General features: G+C 43.2%; 1 protein-coding gene across 4 annotated transcripts in view; it reads left to right on the top strand.

The window, feature by feature from the left end:
* Positions 1-338: 338 nt before the first annotated feature.
* Positions 339-27324, top strand: part of MYO1B (myosin IB) — a 175532-nt gene continuing 148546 nt past the window's right edge. For 3 of the 4 annotated variants that reach the window (XM_069490463.1, XM_069490383.1, XM_069490538.1), the window contains exon 1: positions 17905-17990. The gene's annotated coding sequence lies outside the window, so the exon portion shown is untranslated. Of the gene's footprint in view, positions 509-17904; positions 17991-27324 lie in introns of those variants that run through there. The other variant, XM_069490627.1, reaches the window with a different exon arrangement.

Below are 27324 nucleotides of genomic sequence, written 5' to 3'. Positions count from 1 at the left end.
TGTGACGGACGCCTCTCCTTCCCTCTGCTTTCCAGTCCTGGTCCCACCTAGCCTCGCCCGGGGCGCGGAGGGTCGGGCCGCAGGAACCCGAGGCGCGGAGGCTGCCGCCCGCGCTCACCGGGTGGCGCTGTGCAGCCGGCACCGGGCGCCCGGAGGTGAGTCGGCTCGGGAGGCGGTGGCTCCCGGTCCTGCCTGCGCGCGGAGGGGCGAATCCCAGGCTGCGAGGTCGCCGCCCCCGCCCCTCGGCCGGCCCCTCCGTCAGCGGGGAGAGGGGAGTGGCCGGGCGCCTCCCGCCGCAGCCGAGCACTCTGCAGCCGGTGCGCGCGGGAGCCTCAGCCACGGTGCGTGGAGGCGGTGCCGGAGCGCGGGGCGCACAGTGGGCCGGCAGCCGCGGGACAGCATTCGCCGATCAGCCGCGGCGGGAGCCCCGCAGCCTAGGATTGGGCTCGTGTCCCCGAGCGCCGCCGGAGAGCGAGGACGACGTGGAGGAGGAGTGGCGCCCGGCGAGGTAGCGCGAGCGCTTTCCCTCCGTCTCCTGCCCTTCCCGCTCGGTCTGGCCGCGGCCCCCGAGGCGCGGTGAAGCGCACGCCCCGCGCCTTTGTGCCCGCGCGGTCTCTGTGGCCCCGTCGCAGCCCGCGGGCGCGGGTCATTGGGGTCTGACGCTCCCTCCTCGGGGCGATCGGCGCTGCGGCGAGAACCCGCGGACGCTGCAGGTCGCGAGGGTGGTCATGACTCCGCAGTGGCTTCGGGGGCGGCGGGAGAGAAGAAGGGCTTGTAAACTAAGTTGCTCTTACTTTGCCCGGTGCCCCTGGTACCTGTGGGTAAAGTGGAGTCCTGGTTGTCCTCCTGCTCACCCACACTCCCTCCATCCCTCTGGCCCACAGCTGTTTCCTGGCCCCTGGTTCTATGGAGCGACAACGTGTAGCTTCCTCCGGGAAGGAAAGCGGAGGGAGAACAATGGGGCGTCCTGGGGAGTGGGGTTCAGGTGCGGTGTGCCCCGGCGGCGGCGGGGGAGCTGGGGCCCGGACGCCGGGGGGCTCCCTGCGCGTGCAGCTGCGCTTTCCTCCTTTGTTCCGCCGCAGCGGAGGGGGCTGCCCTGGGTCCCGTTTCCTGCCCGGGATGGGATTGATTCACCGTCCCGGAGAGGGAAGGGGAAGGGGAAGGGGGCGGGGCTGGAATGCAAACCAGATTAGGAACGGGAGCCCTGGAGGGTGCTGGGACCGGGAATAGGGTTGGGAGGAGGTGATGAAAGTGCGCTGCAGAGTTAATTACAAACACACAACGTTTTGTCCGAGGGCCCTGTGGGTTTCTGGAGCTTATTTGTAGTGCTTTGTTCAGGCCGAGGCCGAGTGTGTATTGCTGCAACAAGTTGTGTGTTTCTTGAGTTCTAGGCACTCTCAATGTTAGTTTGCTGAAAGCAAATCTTGTTAGTTACAATGGAAGAAGGCTTTTTTAAAAGAGCGTTTCTAAAAATTTTGCTATGAATCAGGGTATTTGTGTGTATATGTGTGCCTGTAGGAGTGTGTTTGTGGCCAGTGGATATTGGCTCGAATGGGTAGGAGACAAATTTTATCGAATCAATTTTGACATAAAATAATTTTTTCCATTGTGATATAGTATAGCAATTTTCCGGGAATGTTTGAGGGGGTCAAACCACCAGAAAATTAGACAGTGCTCAATAAATGAGTCAGGTTATGTAACACAATTGAAAAACCCTTTTACAATCTATTCCAGAAAATACATCACACTCACCATCGTTTGGGTTTTGAGCTGAGGAGCTGTGGCATTCAAGTGTTCTGGGCTTTCACTCTCCATGTGAAGATCATCTGGAATAAGAAAGAGAACACTCTCCATTGTGTTGGGCTTTTTTTTTTTTTTTTTTTTTTTTAAGAGGGAGGTAGAATTAAATGTAATATGTCAGGCATTTGTTAAGTGACCCTTTTCTAGATTGAAATCAAGAGTCCCCAAAGGATTGGCTGACCTTGGGAGGGAGCCATGGGGGATTGAATGATTTGTGTTTTCTGAATGGGGTATTCCAAGCAAAACTGTTTTGGGAGGAGACTGACATTTCCAGGCATTCATGGTTTGTGCCTATGGGACACTGGTGGAAGGATCCCAAAGCCAGACTGAAGGTTTGAATTACTGTGGTGATAATTTAGGAGACATTTCGTTATAGTAATCCTGTTGCAGACAGGTCTGGGAAGTGGCCCCATGCTGCCTCTTTGACAAGCAGGGGGTCCACCGTGAAACCACCCTGTTGGCCAGTCACTTTAAGATAAACCAAGTTTGAAAGCCTCTTAACCTTAGAAGGCGAATTAGGAGCTTGCTTTGGGGGAAAAAATGTGTCCTGCCCACTGAGTGGTAATGGAAAAGAGCTGTACAAGCTACTGCTGAGGGTTTGTCTTTTTCTTGGGGAATGTGGTCACATTTTCAGGCCAGGCTGAAAAACATTAGGACTTGTCCTCAGGAGCCATTGTGATCAGTGAAGTTGAAATGGGATGGTGTCCAACCGTCAAGCTGTTTGTCATTATAACTAACGTACTGCCTGGCAAAGCATTGTGCCAGAGCAGCTAAGAGAGGAAGACTTTTGTTATTGTTGACTTACTGTTTTGTACTTTTCATTTATGTTGTGAAATGTTTTGTGAAATACAAAACAATGGAATTCCTCTCAAGTACTCATTGGTCTATATGTTAACAAAACGCAAAGTATAGGAACATTACTGCAAAGAATAGGAACATGACTGCTACTGGGACATGGATAGGGGAATCCTTAAATAGCTGGTCTCTGGTCTCTGGTCTCTGGCTGTCCCAGTGGATGCCTGATTGTGTGTTAAGGCTGGCAACAGGCTGCACCCCCTTCTCAGGATGAATCATCACTTTGTCAAGCCTGGAGTTAAAGACTAACTTTCCCTGATTGCTGCACAGTTATGCAAAGCCAGGAGGAGCATCTGACATCAGTGGGGGTGAGGTGGGTGGGTGGTGTTTGGCTAAGAAGGGATCCTCAGCCTGTAGCATCCATGTTTTTAGCATTTGTCTTTCTTTGAATAAGATTCTCTTCTCTTCCACCTCCCTTCAACTATTTTCAATAGCTGAACATTTGGATTTTAATTAAATAGCCTAACAATAATTAAAGCTATCATTGAGCATGTTTTTATTATATGCCGAGAGTTTTACATGCATTACTGTATTCATCCTTACAACGACTTGATGAAGTGGGCATTATCTCCGTTTTACAGTTGAAACTGAGGTCTAGAGGAGTTAAGTAACTTGCCTCTTACACTGTACAGATGGTCCTAGACTTATGGTGGGGTTATGTCCTGATTAAGTCCATCATAAGTTGAAAATATCGTTAAGTCTAAAGTGCATTTAGTACACCCAGCCTACTAAACATAATAGCTTAGCTTAGCCTACCTTAAAGGTGCTCAGAACACTCAGCCTACAAGTGGGAAAAATCACCTGGCCACACAGATGTGTTGTATGAGGTGTGGAGTATGGGTCGTTTGTCCTGGCTGACTGGGAGCAGGGCTGGTGACTTGCTGCCACTGCCCGGCCTTGCCACAGATTGTCATACTGCATATCGCTAGCTCCAGAAGAGGTAAAAATTCAAAATTCTAAGTACAGTTTCTACTGAATGCCTATTGTTCTCTCCTCATCGTAAAATCAAAAAATTGTAAATCGAACCGTCGTAAATGGGGGACCTTCTGTACTCGTGTAGTTAACTAGTAAGTGGTGGACGGGCACACTTATAACCGTGACTCAAGCATTATAAAAGGGATCCATGTAACCAAAAATATTTGTACCCCCATAATACTTTGAAATTAAAAAAAAACTAGTAAGTGGTAGAGATGATTTGAACTCTTGATTTCAAAGTCCATACTCTTTAAGCATATACTGTATGGTATGATATTCAGCAATTTGACTATCTAGTTGATTAGCCCTTTGCAGATTTCAAATCACTTTCACACATATTGTAATTGATCCTTCCTAAAACCACTGCGAGAGAGGTTTGGAAGGCCAGGTTAGTGACTTCACAACTCCTAAAACTGTATTGTTAAAAAGCTACATGTTATGGCCTGTATGCATAAGCTTTAAGTGAATGGAACTTTATTTTTAAAACGTTAGGCTTGCCAACATTTAAAAATAAATTCTTTTTTTCAAACATTTAAAAGTGGTAGAATGGAGTAGATCTTATGTAGTATTCAAGTCTTTTATGTTTATTGAAATCCATTTTAAGCCCTTTTTATCTTACAGCCTTTAATAGAACACTGCACTTTGCTTCTTAACTGAGACCCAATGCCGCAGTGTCTTTTTAGGAGAGAAATAAGGAGGGAAGGAATGTGATTATAAAGAGGAAGTGGGACATCAGAATTGGAAACACACACAGCAGCAGGCCATAGATTTTCCCAGCACATGCTTTTGTCCTGGCAGTAGCCTTTGACAGAAGACATTCTTCCTTAGGGAAGTGTCAAGGGTCTTTCTTTACAATATCCTCTGAGATCATCAAATTTCTGAGCTCTGTGGGAACACACATTCCACATGATTTCTGTCCTCATCCCTTCCCCACAGGGGAAGTGAACTAGTTTAGGCGTCAACATGAGAAGGGAATTGAAGTGGTATCCGTTCTTGGAGAGTGGTGCTGGGCAGGAGGCATCAGACCTTGACCTACGAGTGACCTCCAGGAGTAGGAGCAGAATGGAGTTTAACACTTGGCATCAGTGAATTGTTTGTGGATTCCTCAGAATGCTCCTGGGCATATGGAAAAGTCAATATTCGTTGTTTGTTTCTAAGATAAGACTTTGAAAACTGGAAGTTCTGCCTTTACTTGTTTATTTTATTTCAAGGTAGGACACCATTTGGAGTCTTCAAGTTCTGTGGTGTAGGTGATAGTAACTTTAGCCACCTCGTGCTATTAAATTCTCCTCCACTGGGTGTGTTAGAAGTTTACCTCTTGAGGGGAGGCAGACACATGGTTTGCTGAGTTCCAACAGCTGGGCACCTTCGAGTTTACCAGCTGAGAAGCAACGTGGGGCAGGAAGAAGGGTGCTCAGCAGCAAAGCACTTTTATAGCCTTTTGTAGGTCATTTCAGTTCTCAGTACCTTCATCCGTTCATATTTTATTAAGCACACAGTTGGTGCAAGGCAATGCATTAGTCACCTTTCAAAAGCAAGAAAGGAACTCCATTGTGCCTCCAAGGACGTCATAGCAGGGCAGATGGGTGTGCTCAGAGAGTGGATGTTGGTGAAATGAAGAAAATGACTGTGACAGCTGTGGTGACCAAGGCCAGGGCAACACATGCTTCAGAGACAAAAGCTGAAAACAAACAGAAGCAAGAGAGTGAAAGGAAGCTGAATGCAGGTGCCAGCTCCTTCTCCGTCCTTGGTTTTATTTCCTCCAACCTCCGATGATGTGAAAGAGTTCAGGTTCGAGCCCCCAAGGGCCAAAAACTGGTATATACAGGACTATTCCTATAGGAGAAGGTTTGAATAACAATGTCTGCACCAGCACACGGCAAGTCCTTGGTACGCTCCCACTCTCTTCTCTCCACACCTGCCAGCATCCCTGTCTCATCCTGTGTTCAACATGCCTGTCAATTCACCCCTACTAAGGCTGTTAATAGACTCTGGGCATATTTGCATTTTAAAAGGCTTTTGTGGACAAGAAATGCCAAGTCCCCAAAGAATGAATCATTCATATTGTGTTATACGATATTCATGCTACTGTTTATTAAGTATTGGGTGCTTGCTTTGCGTCGGGCCTCTTGCTGGGTTTTTATAGGTTATTTCATTTCATCCTCATCACTTTCCTATAGTAGGAGATACTTATAAATGAGGGATTTAAGTCACGAGCCCAGAGATCAATCCCCAAACACCACTTGCTTTCTAGAACAACACAATGCCACCAGAAGGTGGAGAGTGCTTTGAAGCTTTGGGCAAGTACTTTGATGCTTTGGGCCGCTTATTTTTATTGTTGTTCTTGAGACAGGGTCTTGCTCTGTCTTCTGGGCTAGAGTGCAGTGGCGTCATCATAGCTCGCAGCAACTTCAAACTCCTAGGCTCCAGTGATCCTCCTGCCTCAGCCTCCCGAGTAGCTGGGACTATAAGTGCATGCTACTAAGGCTGGCTAATTTTTTATTTTCATTTTTTTTTAGAGATGGGGTCTTGCTATTGCCCAGGCTGATCTTGAACTCCTGGCCTCAAGTGATCCTCCTGCCTCAGTCTCCCGAAATGTTAGGATTACATGTGTGAGCCACTGCCCTGGCTTGAGCCACTTTTAAGGAGTTTGTTTTAAGGAGTTAGAGGGAGAGCCCACCTGAGAGTCTCATCCTTCCTGGCTTGTTTCCTTTGTCACCTGGAATCAGGGTTCCTGCCAGTTTACTTGGCTACTCCAGAGCTGGGAGAATTGGTTGAACTCTTCCTCAGATTCTCCTTTTCTGGCTATTTGCTTGGCTCCGGGGGCCCAGCATCATTTTCCTCCCCTGAATGAGGGAGACTTAGTGAGATAAGATCAGCCTGAAACAAGATTCAGCCTGCTGGAGAGCGACTGAGGAGCCAGTCCCTCCTGGCCCTGTCTTTTTCTGCAGGCATGAGATTGCCATCTGGGAGTTTGCAGGGAGTTTGTCTGATCTCTGATCTCCAGTCTACCTGTGAGCAGTTTGCTGCTAGGCATCCAGTCGGAGCTCAGGGTCTGAGATGTGTGAGTGAAATGGTTCGAGGGCCATTGCAGAGCTGGGGCTCAGTGGGTAAGACTTTGAACAAGACTTTGAACAAGGTGGGAAAGAGGAAAGGTGGTCTGGAATGTATAGTTTTTCAAGGTAGCCAGTTTTGGAAATTTCAGGAAAGTGAAAAGCGACATGATTCTTATCAGGTAAGCATCTGATAAACTTCTAAAAATACCAGGTGCCTGTCTTGCCTTGGTAGCCCAGAGAGGCCTAAGAGGAAACCAAATCTCTGCCTTCCAGGGACTTTCAGTCCAATCCTTCCTGGACTCAGGATGCTTTGAAATGGCAACGATGGCTTAATGTTGCTGTGTTATAATGAAAGTTGCAATTCAGAATTGTGCATTACAGGTTTTAAAACTTGTTTAAAAAAAAAGAATTCAATATCCTTAAAGGGTTTTTAGAAAATTGAATTGAAAGGACAGTGGTACAGATTATTAGCTATTGGTTTTGTTATAGTATGTGTACTATATTTGCCTATCATTTTCACTGGTTTCATGAAAGCATTTTCACATTGCAATAAAAAAGAAAAACCCACAGAAATACACAAAGAACCTTGATTGCAAGAATTCTGCTGGCCCCACTTCCATTTTCCAGTATATACCTTCTCTCTTCCCTTAGTGCTGCTTCCTTTTAAATTCTATATTAGACCCTGAAGGACTGTTTGGGGTGTTCAGACTGCAGATACGCTTGGGTCCTAGCTGATCATTTTTTCCCTTGGAAGTGCTTCAGAAGGATTGTCATTGTTTCATTCATTTTGGAGCTATAGCCTAAATGCTTTTAGGAAAACCTTCATTTTCATAAACATTAGGCCTATGCCAATTTGCGTGGCTAATTATTTTTTATAGTCCTCGTGGAGTCTGCTTACAGACATAAAAAAAAGGCAGACTGCAGTTGTGATCTACCCCTGATGTAGTGAGCCATCTAGGAGAAAGTTTTCACTTGCCTGAAATCTTTAGGGTATTGAGATGTATTCATAAAAATATATGAACCTCCACATTGGGTCAGATTCAGGGCTTATTTGCTTTAGTCTTCTGCAAATATTCGGTGACATTGGGGGAGGGAAGCGGAGTTAGACTCCTTGATGTCAGCTTTAGAAGGGTTCAGGGATGTCTCTTGAATATCCATAATTATGTAGTCTCTTAAAAACCTCTCCTGTGTATATTTAAATTCATCTTGAATTGTTTATTTTTATCCTATATTCTGTGCATTTCATACCTTCTTTAAAGACAGAACTTGATTATATTGGGATTTTGATTTCAAATCCCCAGTTTTTGGAATACTAGAATGTTATAATTGAAAGGGCCCTTAAAGGTCATTGCTGTAGCCACTTCGTTGTCCTTGAGACCTGCTCAGCTTATAAAATTAATGGGAGACAGATCTGGGAACTTGACTCCAAGTCTTTTAACCTGTTGCTTAATTTTCTTTCTAGGCAGATATCTCCCTGTGTTTCCAAACCCATCTAATTCCAGGCTTAGGACCTATTACCTAATAGTTGACCCCCTTTTGATTTCACTGTTTGTGCTAATAGCCTTTTCATCATCATCTTGACTTTGGATTTCAGGAGCATCACCTACTTCCCGTTTTCTGTGACCCTTACGTTTAACCAGTTAGTCACCATGTTTAGTGTATTCTGTCTCATTTTTGCCTTTTCTCTTGAAATCCTTAAGCCCCCATTCTGGTTCAGACCTTGAAAAGGCTGGGTTATGATGGTGCAGCGTTACTTAAAGTGGGTTGTTATAGGAAAAGTTAGTAGGTTGGGGAATAAAAAACCTATAAAGTTAGTAGATGTTAGTATAAAAAGGGGTTCCTTGGCCACGTACATGTTGGAATTGCTGGATTAAACAGCATTTTAAATAAATTTTGTTTGTAGAGGGACTTCTCATGGCCTTTTGTTTGTGACTATGCACTGTGAATTTGCCAAGAGGAAGATATGGCACTGACACGTCCCAACTTACGTTACCATTGTACCACTTTTTAGGGGGATCATTTTTGGATAACACTGCAACAGTCACTTCACTTTATGATTTTTAGATCCATCACTGCCTGGCTTTCTAAGGGAATATGTATTCTGTGTGAGCCACGTCTTATGCTTTTTTACCTCCTTGTTCTCCTGGACCTTTCCTTTACTCTGGAATCCTCCCTCTCCACCTGTCTTACCGACACATCTTTTCTGTACCCAGCTTTGTTCCCATCTTTATCAGTTTTCCCTGGAATTTGGGATGCTCTTGCTCTTCTGAACTTGTGTCACTGTTTCACAGCTTAAAAAAAGAGAAAATATTTGAAACACAATACAATACTGAAAGTAACATTACACACCTATCATAGTTAAATTATTGGAATTGATGCAAAATACCATTTTCCATATTTGTGTCAGTGGATACATCACATACACATCCCATTCTTCTGTTTCCCCACAGGTTACCTTGTGCCTATATTCTCCAAGCTTGTGGCTTGTGCGTGGGTGTTTTTTTTTTTTTTTTTTTATTTTGTGTTATTGGAATTGCATTGCATTTGAATAGAAATTCAGGGAGAATTGATATCTTTATGGTTTCATGGCTTTCCATCCACACACCTGATAAACCTATCTATATATTTAGGCCTTTTATGTCTTTCAGTGAAATTTTATAATTTTATATGTAAAACTCCTTCACATCTTTTGTAAAATTTGTGCCAGGGTGCCTCATGGTTTTTGTGGTCATTCTGAATGGAATTGTTTAGTACATTTCTGGTTGGTGTTGCTGGAGTACAAGAAAGGGATTGATTTTGTATTTATTTATGAATGGTTCTTGATTGGTCAAGTTTACATCTAAATCTGCGTTTGCTGTGGGAGCCTATAGTCTGGCAGCTTTTCTAATAGAGAATAGTGAATTGGAAACGTCACAATTCACTTTAATTTTAAAGTTATATGTAGTACTTTGACAAGGAAGAAAGGGTGGCTTTTAGTTATTTAATGACATTAATAACATTTGTTCATCTTATGTCTGGGTGCCTGGTATGTTCCAGGCATTGTACTGTAGTAGGTGCTGAGCCTTTCATGGGGAACGGAACAGATGCGGTTTCTGCTCTCGTGGAGTTGAGGGAAGAGAGACATTGCAGAAATGGACACTGATAAATATACATTTATGAATTGGGGTAGATGCCGTGAAGGAAAAGGACAGGGGCTGTGAAGAAAAGAAAGTTGGGGAGAGGGAAATTTAGATTGGGCCCAGGGAGAGCGTGTCTGAGGAAACAAACATTCATGCAGGTGCCTGAAGGATGAGTTGGTATTAGAGGAAGAACTTTCCAGACAGTGTAAAAGAGGCTCAAAAGCCCTGAGATGGGACTCTGCTCTTAGTGGTACATTGATGGGAATGTTAGTAATCAATGACTTAAATCAAGTTATTACTTCTTAGTAAATTATCATAATAGTGGTATTTAATAGTGTGTACATTTTGACAAAATGAAGATATTTTTGTTCAGTATGTTCTCCCTCCTCCACCCCCTTCCCCCATTGAAACTGCCTGGATTAAGAGAGGGCTGCCTGTGTGGTGAGGCTTGAATGGGGCCACTGCCCGTGCCCCAGCCCCCTCTCCCATTGTGCGTACTGCTGCCGCCATGGCCATTGAGTACTGGCGTCTGCTGGGCACCGGGGTGCCCTGCTCAGCAGTTTCCTCCTGGGCTCTGCACTAATGGATTGGGTCATTGCTGTCTGAGGTCAGGTTGGAAGACCACTCTGCCCTTCCTGGGAGGGGTCTTGAGCAGGATCACCTATGGCTCTTCCAGCGTCTCAGCCCTCCCCCCTCCACCTTTCCCACCCTCTCCAAACACACACCGAGTGCTCAGGCACCACAAGTGGGAAGGAGGGATCCAGGCTGAGTTGTACACACCTTATTCCATATAGAATTGATGCTCTTTTCGGTCTTGAAGGCTTTGCACCTGGGACAACATGTCTGAGCGTTACACTGAGGGGAGTCCTCTCTGTAGCGAGAAGCTGTGTGGTGCAATGGGTATGGGCTGGGCTCTGGAGAAAATAGTGGTTTTGAAACTTGACTCTTGCTTAGTAGCCTGTAACCTTGGGCTTGTAGCTTAATCTGTGTCTGTCTCCATTTTTTCATCTGTCAAATGTGGGTGATAATAGAGCCTTCTTCTTTTGGTTGTAACAAGGATGAAAAGAGTTAACACACGTGTGGTCCCTGGGACAGTGTCAGGCACGGAGCAAGCACCCAGTGTAGATGTTGGTTACTACAACTCAGTCTTTCGATTCCTGGTTTCCCCTCTCCCTACCAGATACTCAGATCTCTTTGAATCCCAGAAGTACATATAGTTTATGATTTGATACAGGATTCCAGTTATTCTTTTGGAAAATATATGGGAAAAAAGATGGCAAAGAAAGAAACCAAAATGTTAACAGTAACTTTTACTTTTACCCTTCTTATTTTCTAAATCTATAATCTGGTTATGTTACCTCTGTACTAATAATGATATAATAAAATTATATTTAAAAAAGAAAGGTCAGGTTGGCAGTATCCGAGGCCTGCTCTGATGGAGTCTGCAGGTGGAGCACTTTTCTGTTGGTGCTTATAGGTACAGAACTGCAACGGTATTTAAAAGTCTTCAGCGGAAGCATCCGGAAAAGTTAGAATATGAGAATGTTGTTTCTTGTGAAGCCCCACTTTCTTTGAGTGCTTCTTTGTCTGTCATTGTTTTCCCCTTTTTGTTTTCTCGGGTGCTCCCTTAGTGGGCCTCTTGCCATCTGTTACTTCCTCTCTTTTGGTGTCCTCTTACTCCCCCCGCCTTGAAAATTGCTCCTTTTAATCCCCCATCTTTCTTCTTTTACTTGCTGTCACATAGAAATGATACACGCATTTCTTTAATTCAAAATAAAGCGTAAGTTTCATTTCTTATTTTTAATCGTAAAAATAGATAGCTGTAACTTTGTACCCTCAAAAACCTAAATTAAGTTGCCCTTTATTTACTTATACCTAGAATTAATTGATTAGTTAACTTACTAATTATCTAACTCTGGCGGGTCTGTGGCCTCCTAAAAGCACCAGGAATCTTAGGGGATTGGGTGGCTGAAAGGAAGGGAAGATTGAGGGAATGTTGAAGTTAAATTTTTCCTTTTTACCTATTTTGCTTAGGGTTATTTGTGTTGCTACCATTTTGGTATGTATCAAAATTTTTAAACTTTTCCAAACTGGAAGAATAGAATTCTGGAAAATCACGAAAATACATTTTTTACAAAGAAACCATGCCAAATCTGACAAATTTCTTCAAAAGCCCCTTGATTTTAATTACTTTCATGAAAAGTTCAGTGAGCTTTCCAACTTTTCTTTTATGCTCCTCTTCTTGTATAATTGTGAGTGGAGAAATGGGCTTTCCTGCAAAGCTTGTTTATCTATGAGAATTTATTCTTGAGCAGTGGCATCCTGTAAGTATCTCAAAATAATCCTGACACAGATTTCAAAGAGGGTAGTTGGTTCCAGCAGTGTTGCCCAGCATCAGCTGAGGAGCTGTTGACTTGAGAAATATTGCTGATTTCAATGAGGTTGCACAGTTAAACGTAAAATCTAGTTGAGGATATATAAATAGTTGGAATTAAGGTGATTCCTTTCCATACCTTATTACACAATTTATAATGTTTTTTATCTCCATCTACAAATGCCTAATTTGAATGTAGCATAAATATATATGATAGTTCTTTCTCTGCTTAAAGACACCTAGTATAATTACAGTAAAGTCTAGATGGATAGAATGAGTATAACTGGAATTTAGTATTTGTTTTTCAAAAGAATTCATTATAGGAATTCTTTTGAGAAACAATTAGAAACATACAGTCATACTTAATGATGGAGATTTGCTCTGAGAAATGCGTCGGTAGATGATTTTCTTGTGCGAACATCATGGAGTGTACTTACACAAACCTAGGTGGTAGCGCCTACTGCATACCTGGGCTGTGTAATACTGCCTATTATAGACTACAGACCTATACAGCATGTTACTATACTGAATACTGTGGGCAGTTTTAACACAATGATAAGCATTTGTGTATCTAAACATAGAAAAGAAAGGTACAGTAAAAATACAGTGTAAAAGATAAAAAATTGTATAGGACACTTACCATGAATGGAGCTTGCAGGACTGGAAGTTGCTCTGGGTGAGTCAGTGAGTGAGTGGGGAGTGAATGTGAAGGCCTAGGACATTACTTTACACCGCCGTAGACTTTATAAACACTGTCCACTTAGGCAGCACTACATTTATAAAAGAAAAGTAGGCCAGGTGTGGTGGCTTACACTTGTATCCTAGCATTCTGGGAGGCTGAGGCAAGAGGATCGCTTGAGCTCAGGAGTTTGAGACCAGCCTGACCAAAAGCGAGACCCCATTTCTACAAAAAATAGAAAAATTTGCCAGGCGTGGTGACACGCACCTGTAGTTCCAGCTACTTGGGAGGCTGAAACAGAAGGATCACTTGAGCCCAGGAGTTTGAGGAAAAAAAGAAAAATAATTACGTTAGAATGTCACTGGACAATAGGAATTTTTCAGGGGCATCATAATCTTATGGGACCACAATCGTATGTGCAAAAAGGTGGTTATGCGGTACACGACTGTATACCGCTTTAGAAGTAGGCAGCAGTTTTGGAAAGGTCTGTATATGCTGCTCGTTAGGTTTTATCACAGAGCCACATAGGTGTTGGCACGACCTTGTATCTTCATTTCATATGTACTGCTACCATGGAGGAGAATAAGGTTGTTGGGAGGAGAATGTTGTTAGCCTAGATGTGTCAGGATAGGATATGAGCATTGAAGACATAATGATAAAACTGTCAGCTCAACCTTAATAATTGGCATTTGTTGCCAATTTAAAATAAAACAAACTCAAAGATACAGGCAAAATTTTAAGGGAAACTTGTGCCATTTTACGCTCTTAGAGGTGACCTGTTTTGTATCGTGGACTCTGGGATGTAATACCTGACTACTCCTCAGATGGAGAAAATGCCCCTTCCTTACCTGGCAGGCAGTGAGCCTGTCAGACATTTGATATATAGTCGACTTCACCTTCTCTGTGATTTAGCTTCCAGCTTTACAATTGCTCTCTTGGCAGCTGCTTGTGCATGGTGATCTTTTCTTACTAGAACAGTTAATAACCTCGGCAGATGTTGGGAACCCAGTTCTGCAGTTGTGCAGCTGTTTATATGTCCAGTTGGATTTCTTGAAAGAATCAATCAATTTTGAGGATCTCATGCTGAGGGGTGCAAGTATAATAGGATTTAGGGGGAAACTTTATTTTATGGGATTTTGTACTGGTATTGCAACAGATGTAGCAGGGATGTGGAATGAGGCAGCTGAAGAAGGGACACATCAATTCTATGGTAAACTTCCCATTTATCCTGAAACTCAGCCTTGGTTGAAACCATGCCACTGAAAAACTCCAAGGTCACTGGAATTCTGTTTTGGATATTATGTATTAGAGAATCATTTTAAGAACATTACAGAAAGTTTGGAAAATGGAGTTAAAAAAGACACTCATGAGGCTACCACCCTAAAATATCAACTATGGTCATTTCTGAAATATTCCTTTCTAAGCCTTTTATGTGTATGTTTTAAAATACGATTGTAATCATAGTACTATTTTCTATATTGTTGCAGAGTTTTTGAAATCAATTTTATAGTTGTATATTATTCCACTGATTGTCATCGTTTTCTGAAACATCCCTTTATTGTTGGGCATTTGGATTGCTTCTGCTACATTGCTGTTGTAATTATACTGTGATGAACCTTTTTGTCCATGCAGCCTTTTCTGTATTTGGATGATTTTCAGGCAATAGATATTGAGAGTGAGGTGATTGGGTCAAAGATGGTTGTGAACTCTTCAGTATACCCCTCTTTAACCATGGGGTGGATGGAAGGGAGGGGAGAGTTGGAGTCTGGGGTGACTCTTGGGTTCCTGGCTGGTGTGATGTCAGTAATGGGTGGCACAGGCAGGGCTCCCGGTGAGGGGTTCAGTTTGGGATGTGGGGCATCGGCATCCAGGCAGTTGAGGGAGGTTCAGCAGACCGTTGAAATGCAAGACCTGGAGCTCGGGAAAAAGCCAGAGCCTGGGGTCCAGAAGAAGGGATCATGGGCATGTAGCCTCTGGGGAACATCATTTTGTGACGAGCAGAGGCAGGAGAAGCCACTAAGGAAGATGAGGAGTGGCGGAGGTGGGCAGTGGGCAGCCAGGGGTTCCTTTCCTTCCAAGAGCCTACTTTGGTTAAAATGAGACTGAGTGGGTAGCTTTCCCAGCAAAGTCTGGGGGCAGAATTATTTTGGAGGGTATGTTGTTACTGTCTTTTTTTCCAGATAGGCTTTTTTTTTTTTTTCTTTTGGAATGAAAACTCTACAGGGGTTGACATTATCCTATTTGATGCTGAGTGGGGAGCCTTTACATGCATGGTATTGGTGAAGGGCTTGGGGTTGACTTGTAAGTATGTGTTACTTAAACTATGTTTGGTTGTTTTGGGTTTCTGGTGTATATGTGTTTATATAGTGTTTTTTTCAATAGTCTGTTGGAATATATTAATATCATTTCTACATGGAAGATCGTATTTTTGTTCAAGAGGCTGAATATCAGATTTCTGAAAGTACGTAAATCGTGGATAGCTACCTAGAATAGAAGTACCTACATTTTTCTGAGAGCCTTTGCTCTTTAAAGAGTGTGAAATTTCCTTTGAGAAGAACTGTGTTAACAATTTTAAAGAAGTATGTAATGTTAAAGTATGAAACTCACATTTAGTTTTTAATAGTAACTTATGTGTTTATTCATTCTATCTCTAAGAGCCAGGTTATGGAATGACATGTGACCCTGTACTCTTGACTCTATGTCTGGTTGTGGGTTTGAAGAGTTATTTTTGTGCTTTCTTAAATGACTTAAGCACTTATGACTATATTTTTGGACAGAATAAATACGATAGTCGGATATAGTTTTGAGAAGCCAACCAGATTTCTAATCTGGTAATATGATAGTACTATTCATTCTTACAATTGTCTAGACTCCCAGCCTTAGAAAACAGTACAAACTCTTATCGAACTCCAGGCTTGCTGGATTAGTTGGTGTTCTCTTTTCCTCTGTAAAGTGTATCTGCTGATACCCAAAACACTCATTCTCAAAGAGGGCTACCCTGTAGTGTGCTCTTTCTTGAATGTCTGTTCTCACCAGCTGAGATGTATGCTCATCTAGACTTTACCATGTTAATTCCCAAACCTGTATATGCCAGTGTGCTTATTATTGTCGTTTAATATTATGATTTTAAATATGTGTGTGAAAACAATTGTTTCTGCAAAAATTCATTTGAATACTTTGGAAACCACCTGATAAGAGTGAGTTTCTATAAATGTAGCCAATTTAGGAGTGGCCGAGATAACTGTAAAGGATTCGGAGGATCATAAAAATAAAACTATTCTTACTAATATTTCCAGGCATTCAGGATTGGTGGGTTAAGCTGTGACTGTGTAAAACCCGAGAATCTTACTGGCTCAAAGCAGTAAGCCACGTTCTGACTCTCTGTTGGGGATCAGGTGGGCCCTTAGCTCTGTCCTGTCCTTATCCCCACTCAGGACACCCTCTGAGGGTCCGTGCAGCAGAAGGAAGGCTGTGTGCCTGAATCCAGCAATGCGAGGGTGTGTGATCTAACCATGGAGAGCCGTAGTGGCGTTTGTGAGGGGCAATGCAGTCTGCCACACTTTGCTTCCTGGGTGTCTTCACACAGCCTCACTGTTCTTTAAGGAAATTGGACCTGGAGGATGATGCTTTGAGGATGATTTATAAAAGAAAGACCACTGAGTACTACAGGTACATATGCTCAAATAAAAGTCTTTGGCACTTTATAGGGCTTAGTTTAAAATAATGTATTTAGATATGTAACTTTTTTTATGAATTCTAAATTTAACTGACTTAGAAGAAATGTCAACCTACCAGTCTTTATGCATTTGGATAAGAGGGGCTCTACTTTATCCTAAACCCTTCTGTCTCTCACACACCCTCCATCACATCAGTTTCCCACCTTTTATGATAGATTCATCTGTGATTTCTCTTGCACGTCTCCTCTTGTTTCATTTCCATTAGCACCACCCTAGTTCTTACTCCTGAACTACTGGATTTGTGCTCCAGGTGGATTCCCTGCTGCTAGCTTGCAGGGCCATTATGCAATTAGAAAAAGGCTCCCTTTGGGGCGGACATAATCCCGCAGGATCACAACTTGATTTCAGTCCGTTTTCCCCCTTAGTTGGCCCACTGTTATGCAGCGCCTGGGCTCAGCAGAGCGCAGAGCAGTCCTCCCTGCAGCTAGTCATTCTCCCAACAGATTGAGACTATCTGTCCCCTGCTTAATCCTCCTTTAAATTTGTTGTCTCTATCCCTGCTCAAAAATGTTTTGGTGGCTTCCTGTCATCTGTATGTAGTGGCTGTCCTCAATTTTATTTTCCATCAGACTGTCACCGGTGACTCTCAGTCCCACTTGTCTTCCGTCTTGGTGCATTGACATCAGTAATGGCTGCAGCACGGACACACTAGAGAGGCTGTGCCATGCTTCCCTCTCTCCTCACACCCGTTCCCACCACCCCGCTCCTCGGAGCTGACTGGGTCTAGGCCTTAGCTCACTTTTCACCCCGGCTTCTTTGCCCACCAGTGCCCTATACCCTGTACTTCTGCCTAGTCACCGTCCTCTGAATATGTTTCGTTCTTCTTGCTTCAAAGTTCTTTTCTGCTTCATCACATCCCACTTATCCTTCAAGGCCAAGATCAAGTCTCCCCTCTTCAGCCGTCCTGTGATCCTCCTGTGCCTTCATAATAACTCCACTTCTAAACATAAATGTTAACCTCTATAGTCTTCATTTTGAGGTGAGTCGGCTGCCCTGTGAGAACACGTGTTTTATTGGTTATATTGCTCTTAAGGATTTTCTTTCCCTAACCAGACTGCAAGTGCCTGGGAGGCAATAGCCGTCTCTCATTCTTTCCTCCCTCCGTGCCTGCCCAGTGCCCGTGTCTGCTTGGAGTGTGGGTCAGAGCAGGACATTGTGAACAGAAGGGAGTCCGGGATGGGTAATCATATCATACAGTCCTGGATAGAAGCTGAGGCCGCTTCTTCCTACTCACAGGACATTGACCTACTTTCCCCTTCTTATCTGTGTGCAAAATATTTGTTGTACTTAGTGTGTTCTCCCTGTCACAACGAATGTTTGTCTCTCTCTTTCATTTGAACTGACTGCTAAAGTGCTGGTTAAATCAGTGGAAAAAACAATGGAGAAGAAAAGTTGGTAAGCAGTTTTAATTTCTAAACTAGGGGGACCTTATAAGTATGTCATTTAAAAAGAATTCTATAGTTTTTCTACCTGTCTACCTACCTACCTATTGAGAGATAAGCAAAAGGTCAGAAATGTAAATTTTAAGTTTCCAGGCCTTTGAATTTGATGATTTATAATATAATGTATTTTGAAGCCCTTTTTTGATAAACTACTTGTAGAAGGAAGTGAACTTTTCTTAAGCAGGCTTTTACAGGGTAGTTCACTGTTGTGTATTTTATTTCTTACCAGAACTTCCCTTGGGAAAATTTGTCATATGGCTCTATATGTGGTCAAGCTAATTAACTTTAAAAATGGACTTTTGTATAGCTTTATAAGTTAATAACGTGTGTGCTACATTCAAGGGGGAAAAGGTGTGTATGTCGGGGGGCATTTGTATGTATGTATCTTATATAAATATATGAAATAACTGCTGTATTCTGCAGAGCTTTCAGAAATTAGCAGATTGCTAAAGTTTAGTTAACATTTATAAATGTAAATTATAGTGTCTTTGATTTTTATAGTAAGTAATGCTTCTAATGTTAGAAAAACTAGAAATTGACCCAAAATGCTTCCAAATTGTTATGAATGTTGACTTTAATCATTGTAGGTGAAATAATCCACCATGGTGATTTAGTTATTTTCTTTAAAAATTCTTCTTAAATGACAAAGTAGTTTTGCCTTCTCAATTTACATTATCAGTGTCTTTTTTGGAACATCTTAACTATTTTTGTTTAATCAATTCTCAACTAATAAACATTCATGAAATCCTGATGTAAATGTATAAATCTTTCTCCCTTTGTTTACATAGTTTATCAGACTTTATTTTAGTGGATAACTGCTTGAGGAAGCTTCTGAATTTTTATTATTTTAAAAAACTTTTTTTTTTAACCACAAGTACAAAGGCTTTACCAAAGCTGCACTGTTGAGTAATGCATATTTTTCTCTTCCTTTATATATAGATTTCTTAATTTGCAATCTTTAGACTCCTTTTTGCTTTCATAACTACAAGAATTTTTAAGAATAGCAGATGCCATTTTGTGGCTAAGCGTGTAGTTACTGGTAAACACACGTGTTCACGTGTGCCCCGCGGCTGCACTTGTCCGCTTCGTTCTGTGCCTCTCCTTTTGTGCTGTGTGTGGTTATACTCTTAATACATTTTTTTTTTTTTTTTTTTTTAATGGTGAGGTCACAGTAAAGAGAGCTGCTTTCCTTTGCCTCTAAGTAAGTGTCATTGAGAAAGATTTTTGTGGACTGGCATTTGCTGACTTTTTGGTTTTTAACATTCTTTATAACCAGACCCGGGATGCATGCTCACCCCAAAATGAAGAAACTCAGTCTTTCCAGAGTGGAGCCTTTTTTGTTGAGTCAACAGTGATGGAAGCTGGGACAGGATCTTAGGGAGCTGACGTGTTTTATACCTTTTGCCCAAGGTCTCACTCTGAGCTAACTGTAGAACTGGGGCTGCAACTTGGATCTTCTGGGTGTTTTTCCAGATCCACTGTGCTAGTCGTTCTAATGTCCGTGGTCTGTTACAGGATGCCAAAAAAAGAGGGCACTAAATTCGGTACATTTCTCCGCTTGGTCAGTGAAAAGAGCCCGAGGATGGGAAGGCCCATGTTTTTAAAAGAAGGTAGTTATACCTCCGTGTATTCAGGCTATTTTATATGAGTGTCTTGTTCAGCCGCTTGTCTTCCAGAACTGATCTGGAGGGGTCTCCAGAACTGATCTGGAGCGTTCTCCAAAACTGATGGGTACAGGAAACCCAATGTGAGTGCCTACCAGGTGCAAATCATTGGACTTTTAATTGCAATGAGGTAGTACCTTGGGTTATGGGATGATCTGGTCGAGTATAAAGAGAACAGAAAGAATGAATCTACAAGCTGTGTAAGCAGGGGGAGAGGGCAAGGGACTAGACTTGGGTGAGAATATTAGCACGTGGAATGAGATTGGGACCCTCTGATTAATAAAGGTGATTCATTTGGAAGGGAAGTTTGTTTTTCCCTGGCGGCTGTATTCAATTTAATAATCACTAGTCTTTGGCGTCTGTGCACCCGCCAGGAACAAATCAGAGCTATAGGGATGTGCCAGTTATATTTGAGCAGTTTTACATTCACCTCGGGGTTCCAGGGTCTCAGCTTTGCCAATCTAAACACATTCGACTTCTCGGAATTTTTTTTATCTGTCTCGAGGGAACAAATTGAAAAGTCTTTGGTTATAATTAGCACGTTCCTCCGTACAGCTGAGTTTGTGTTTCTGGATGTAACAGTGGTTTATAGTTTTTGGCTACCTTGTCCCTCAAGAACTCGTAGCTCTTTTCAGACGTTAGCTCATTAATTCTGGTAACAGTGTGAGCCTCATAGCATGACTCCAGGTTCTCCCCCTAAAGCCAGGGCTGCTTGCTGCCCATTCAGGACCTTCTAGGTTGAGGCAGGTGCAGGGTCCAAGGTGAGGGGGTGAAGAGGGAGGCAGGGCCTTGGGGGAGGGCAGGGCTCTGAAGTTTCCCTGCCCTTTGACAGCCATGCCTGCCCTGACCTGCAGAGTCCAGGCAATGACTATAGGGGACAGTGATGTTGGCTGCATTTCCTCCTCAGGGGTTAGAATTCCATGGAAGGTCGATTGCAAATGAGGCAACTCTCTAGGTTAGTTACACACTTCCCAGAAGACAGGACGAAGAGTCAGTAAGCTCTTCCAGGTCAGCAGAAGTGGGAATTTGGGAAGGGAGGAAGTCATCTGGCGAGTGTGCTCTCAGTCAGTCCACATAGCTATCCTGTGGAAGGATGTTGTCATCCCTGAGTTTTTAGAGCAGAAATTTGAATTCCAGAGGTGAATTCCCTTGCATTTGAGCCTGGGTCTGTGGTTCCACAGCCTATGCTGTACCATATTGGGGTGGATCAAAAGGGTCCTCTGTGGTAAACTATTGCTACAGCCTTCTGTAATGCAGACAGGCAGCTTCTCTTTAAAAAACCGTGTGGTGTTTTGAAGAGTCTGGCAACTTAGGAATTAGATTGAAGGGTGTGCTTAATATAATCGGTGTGAAAGACCATTCTCAGACCAGTCAAGAAAGCTTCATCCTCACCCTGGCTCTCCCAGAAGCCAGATGTGCGACACCTCCTGGGGCCACTGCTTCGTCTGTTAAAAGAGGTTTTGCCTGGGATCCTGAGGTCTGAGTCCTTGCTCTTTAATTATAAACAAAGGCACTTCGAAATTTTGCTCATAGGTCAGAAGGGAGAGTTGGTAGTTAGTAATCCAAAGCATTCCATGTTGTTATAGCAGCCACTGTTATTTTTGACTCAAAAATCCTTCTAATTAGTCTAGATGCTATATTTGTCATACTCACTTTCCACAGTTGGAAAAAACTTTTTTCCCATCACTTTACGAATTGTGAAGTTCTAGGTGTTGTCTTTCAATCCTTGGTAACTGGCCTGTGCCTAGGATGGAGGGTATTAGTAGTTGAGCTCCTAGTTGATGGCTTTTGTTAGTAAGGCCATCCTTTCCATAACCAAACAGAAGGAAACCTTGGCCTTGACCCCTGGTGGCCTATGCAGAGGTGCTCTCTGGGGTGTTAACCCTTAGATAACTGGAATGGTGAGTTAGTTGCCACTTTCCCTCATAGAGCTTTTTAAAGCTGGAGTCAGGCTTTATGGTGTATGGGCTTCCATTTGCTGTTTTCTGTTTGTTTATTTTCACTCCCAGTTCAAATCTATTTGATTTCCTCACTGCCTGTTAATTTAATGTCCTTTGTATTATCCAGAGTTTGAACACAAGGCAACAACATACTGTATGGAAATGGCCCAGTAGTTGTGCCTGTTTCTTCCCTAATCCAAGATCCTAACAAAAGCCCTCCTACTGGCAATCCATTAGATATTTTTGGCAGAAAGCTTTAGAGGAAGGGGGGTGCTCAATATGTAGTTGGCTTTAACAGTGGAATAAAGGATTGGAAAGTGAGATGACTATAATTTGTGAAGTAAATGCTATGAATAGACACACCTTATATAAGTTTCTCCAAGCAAGTGTGTTGGTAGGAATGGAAATCAGCATCACTTGAACCTTTTCACAAATGCCTGTCAAGGCCCACTTTGTCATGTGCTTCGGGGAGCCCTGCAGAGTATCCATGTGGTTCTGTGTGGCCCACCAGCCCCCTCTCTTGCGGGAGTCATGCTACTTGAGTAAGTTGTTCTAAAGAATCTAATTTTCGGCTGGGCGCGGTGGCTCACGCCTGTAATCCTAGCACTCTGGGAGGCCGAGGTGGGCGGATCGTTTGAGCTCAGGAGTTCGAGACCAGCCTGAGCAAGAGCGAGACCTCATCTCTACTAAAAATAGAAAGAAATTATATGGACAGCCAAAAATATATATAGAAAAAATTAGCCGGGCATGGTGGTGCATGCCTGTAGTCCCAGCTACTCGGGAGGCTGAGACAGGAGGATTGCTTGAGCTCAGGAGTTTGAGGTTGCTGTGAGCTAGGCTGACGCCACGGCACTCACTCTAGCCTGGGCAACAGAGTGAGACTCTGTCAAAAAAAAAAAAAAAAAAAAAAAAAAAGAATCTAATTTTCATTCCACTTGCCCCTTAGGTTGGTGAATACGGAGAAAGTGTTTTGTCCTTTGGTTTCTAACTTGAGTCTTTCATGAGGATGTTCTTGGTGTGTCATCTGAGGCTCTCTGATTACCCTTTGCCAGTTATGACCTGGACAGGAGGGGTAGAGATGATGGAAACAGTCCTGGACGGAAGAACGGGCTGTGCCTCTTTAGTGTGCACGCGTTCTTTACACACCAGGACCCTGGGTGTCAGCCACTCTGCCAGGCAGTGAGGCCTTTGCACGTTGAGAACTCAAGCCTCCCTTCTGCAGGGGAGGAGCAGACAGGCAGACTAACAGTTGTGAGGGAGGTAAGTTGGCATAATAGTCTGACCAGGCTGCTGTAATAAAACACCAAGACTGGTGGTGGCTTAAGCAACAAACATTCATTTCTCACAGTTCTGGAGGCTGGGAAGTCCAAGATCAGGTGGCTGGCAGATCCAGTTTCTGGTGAGGGCCCTCTTCCTGGTTTGCAGATGGCTGCCTTCTAGATGTGTCCACACATTGCAGAGAAAGAGCGAGCTCTGGTTCCTCCTCCTCTTATAAGGACGCTAATCTCATCATGGGGGCCCCACCCTCCTGATCTCATCTAAACTTCATTATCTCCCAAAGACCTCACCTCCAACTATCATCATATCAGGGGTTAGGGCTTCAACATATGGATTTTGGGGGGACATAAGCATGCAGTCTGTACAGTTGCCTTGCTGAGAGCACACTGCCTATGATGAATGGCTCTTCACACTGGTTTAATTTGGGGGGATTTATTTAAGACAAGAAGCTCAGCTGAACCTCCCGAGGGGCTACAACTAGAGCTACTCCCAGCGTCTAAAGCAGCTGTTGTGTCTGCCCCACATGGCCTGTCATCGTGCTTCATTCCTCTCTTCAGACAGGCTTCCTCTGCGGGAGCCTGGCAAGGCTCCCCCGAATGACACCCCGTTCCCTGGATCTCCATGAACTTCTGTTCTGGTGTGTGCAGCCAGCTGCCTGTAGTCTCTGTGTCCTGATGCCAGCCCTTTCTTTGGAAGCTGCCATTGTTTTGGCCAGTATGTACCCACAGCTTGGTTAGCTTGGCCTGGTTGAGGGTGTCCTTGGAGGCCTTGGCACTTTTGCATGTTGTGAGAGTTTGCCTTAGGGTAGGGGGACTTCTCACGGGAGAGATGAGAAAGCAACAGTCAGGCTGTGGAGCCATGTGTTCTCTGCTAAGGAATTTTTTTTTTTTAATTATGGTAAAGTATTTATAACATAAAATTTTAGCTGGGCGCAGTGGCTCACGCCTGCAATCCTAGCACTCTGGGAGGCCAAGGCAGGAGGATCGCTCGAGGTCAGGAGTTCGAGTTCAGCCTGAGCAAGAGTGAGACCCTGTCTCTACTAAAAAAATAGAAAGAAATTAACCAGACAACTAAAAATATATAGAAAAAATTAGCCGAGCATGGTGGCGCCTGCCTTTAGTCCCAGCTACTTGGGAGGCTGAGGCAGTAGGATTGCTTGAGCCCAGGAGTTTGAGGTTGCTGTGAGCTAGGCTGATGCCATGGCACTCCAGCCAGGGTGATAGAGCAGGACCCTGCCTCAAAAAAAAAAAAAAAAAAATTCTATTTTTAACCTTTTCTTAAGTGTTCAGTTAGTTCAGTGGCATTGAGTACATTCACATTCTTGTGCAACCATCACCACCATCCATCTCTAGAGCTTTTTTATCATCCCAAACTAAAACTCTGTACCCTTTAAACAGCAGCTCCCTAGCCCCTGCCAGCCACCATTCTTCTTTCTGTCTCAATGAATTTTACTATTCTGGGAACCTCATATAAGTGGAATCATACAGTATTTGTCCTTTTGTGACTGGCTTATTTCACTTAGCATAATGTCTTTAAGGTTCATCTACGTTGTAGCATGTGTCAGAATTTCCTTCTTTTATAAGGCTGAATAATGTTCTGTTTTGCATATGTACCACATTTAGTTTATCCATTCATCCCTCGATGGACACTTGTGTTACTTTTACCTTTTGGCTATTGTGTATAATGCTGCTAATGAACATGTGTATACGAATATCTGTTTGGGTTCCTGCTTTTCATTTCTTTTGAGTGTAGTTGCTGGGTCATATGGCAACTTTGTGTTTAATTTGTTCTGAGGATCTGCTAAGAAATTGGAGTACTGGTTTAAAGCACTAGAGAGTTATTAAAGACTTTGAAGCAGGGTATGCCTGATCAGACTGTGATTTCAAAAGGTGACTTGGATAGTGTGGGCCAGACAGGGCAGAGAGACCGCTTAGAAGGCTGTTGAGGGAAGGGATGGAAGTCAGAGTGATTAAGGAGGTACAATCAGTGAGCCAGGTTGGATATGAAGGGAAGAGACAGGGAGAAACCAAAGGTGAGAACCTGGGTCAATCGTGATTTTGGGGATTTAGGGAAACAAGAGGTTTTTTTGTTTGTTTATTTGTTTGTTTTGGTGTTTTGGTGTCAGGTAGTAGATGATGTAAGTTTTGGACATGTATGGAGCACAGCCAAGTGGTAGAGATGGTCCGTGGGCAGGCTGTTGATGAATATGGGTTGCTAATTTGGGAGAAGGGAGAAGGTAAAACAGAGGGGCAGATGGCCGTGCAGTTTGGCTGAATTGAAAAGTGATGGGGCGCTACTGGTGTAGCTCTACAGTTTCACAGCTCCGATGGGTCTATTTCACATTCTTACCTCGAGATGATATATCAAAATTTATAAAAGCAGAAGTGATGGCTAGTTCATTGGATATAAAAGTCATGTTTCAAAAGGATGCTCATAAATTCAAAAGGATTTAGACCAAAGCGTAAGAGTGTTCAATTTGGTTAAGTCTTTTTGCTCATCTGCATTTTCTAATTTTTTTCTATAGTGAACATGTATTACTTTTAATCGTTAAAAAGGTCTTTTGAAATTTCAAAAGTGGCCTGTTTTCTTGCCTCACCTGCTAGACTTTGAGCTCCTGGGGGGTGGTGTGGGGAGGGGTGGTACCATGATGTTCTGTGTGTTCTTAGCACTTCACACAATGCCAGTAACACAACAGGACTCAGTACTGTAAGTGCTGGTTGAACTGAACTGAATGGAAATTTAATCTAACCCCCCTCAGAGACATGAGATTTGGTGCTGTTGTAAAAGACCTAGGAAGGAAATTCCAGTTTCTCTCAATCACTTAGCTCATTATATTAGGTACTGAATCACGTCCTGTATAGGCTTGGCCCCTTTTTTTGCCTTTGTTTTGCCTTCAGGATTTGTTGAGGGTTATTTTGTTCATGAAATCATGCCACATTGGCCCAGTTTTCTTACTCAAATGTGTTTCTCATGTTATTCTTAAAAGCATTAGTGATCTTGTTGGGAGCCAAGCGGCTCAATTCTGTTTCCTGTCCTTTGTTGATAATATGTTTTTGGAAGAATGGATCAAAGTGGCTTGAAACCACAGTGATTATTTTGCCTTCTGGTCGGCTGTGATGGAACCAACCCTTGGCAGCTGTGAGAATATGCATTGTTGTGTGACTCAGTTGTCAGTTGTAAATTTGCATACTTGTTTTCCCTTTGTATATCACTGAATGGCTACCATGTGCAAGAGGCTGGGCACTATGCTTTCAGGGAAATAAAGATGAATAAGGCGTGATTCTTGACACCGAAGAACTGATTCTCCAGAGAATGTGCTGTCATGCATACATGACCACCGTACAGGGAGGTTAATGAGTGGAACTGGAGTCAGATAAAAACAATTGTTACTATGCTAACAAGACTCCCTGTAGGTGCTGCCTCTGATGTATATTGCTAATGATGTTATAATAGGTGTGTTTTAAAAGTCATCATTTACAGTTACTGAAGCAATAGGTAACTGCTTTCTTTTTTTTTTTTTTTTTTTGAGACAGAGTCTCACTCTGTTGCCCGGGCTAGAGTGAGTGCCGTGGCGTCAGCCTAGCTCACAGCAACCTCAAACTCCTGGGCTCAAGCAATCCTCCTGTCTCAGCCTCCCGAGTAGCTGGGACTACAGGCATGCGCCACCATGCCCGGCTAATTTTTTTTCTATATATATTTTTAGCTGTCCATATAATTTCTTTCTATTTTTAGTAGAGGTGGGGTCTCACTCTTGCTCAGGCTGGTCTCGAACTCCTGAGCTCAAACGATCCGCCCACCTCGGCCTCCCAGAGTGCTAGGATTACAGGCGTGAGCCACCGCGTCCGGCCGGTAACTGCTTTCATGAAGTTTTCCTGCACATGACTTTTGGCTTTGCTTTAAAAGTTCCTTCAAATTTAAAATTATGTTAGTGACTTGATATTAATTCTTATTAATCATTGGAACCTCAGATCTGACTTGTGAATATTCTTTCAAATTCTATAATAAAAGCGTTTCAACTTAAAAATATATGTTTGTTCTCATCTGTGGTACTCTGAGAACTTTGAATTCAACGGAGGACCACCAGATAAAGTGAGATTTATTTCAGTTTATCCTCCATCTCATCTTAGTTATTGTTAAACTATTATTAAGTTAGTTAATTATTAATTTGGAATAACTTTTCAGTGTTATTTTGATATTGAATAGTGGAATGACCATGCACTTCACGTGGCTATGCTGTTTTGTCTAGCTATCTCTGTGTGCGGGGGCTAAGAGCTTGGGGAATGTTGGTCTTTGACGTTCTCGACCACAGATGAGGTTGACATGCTAGGTGGCTTGCAATTTAAGGTTAGTGACTGGGTAGACTCACTATATTTAAATGTTAGATGGCCATTTTAAGATGACATAG

This window comes from Eulemur rufifrons, chromosome 1, assembly GCF_041146395.1.
Source record: "Eulemur rufifrons isolate Redbay chromosome 1, OSU_ERuf_1, whole genome shotgun sequence".
Taxonomy (NCBI): domain Eukaryota; kingdom Metazoa; phylum Chordata; class Mammalia; order Primates; family Lemuridae; genus Eulemur; species Eulemur rufifrons.
The sequence above is the reverse complement of the archived record's forward strand: the minus strand, read 5'-3'. Positions and strand labels throughout refer to the sequence as shown.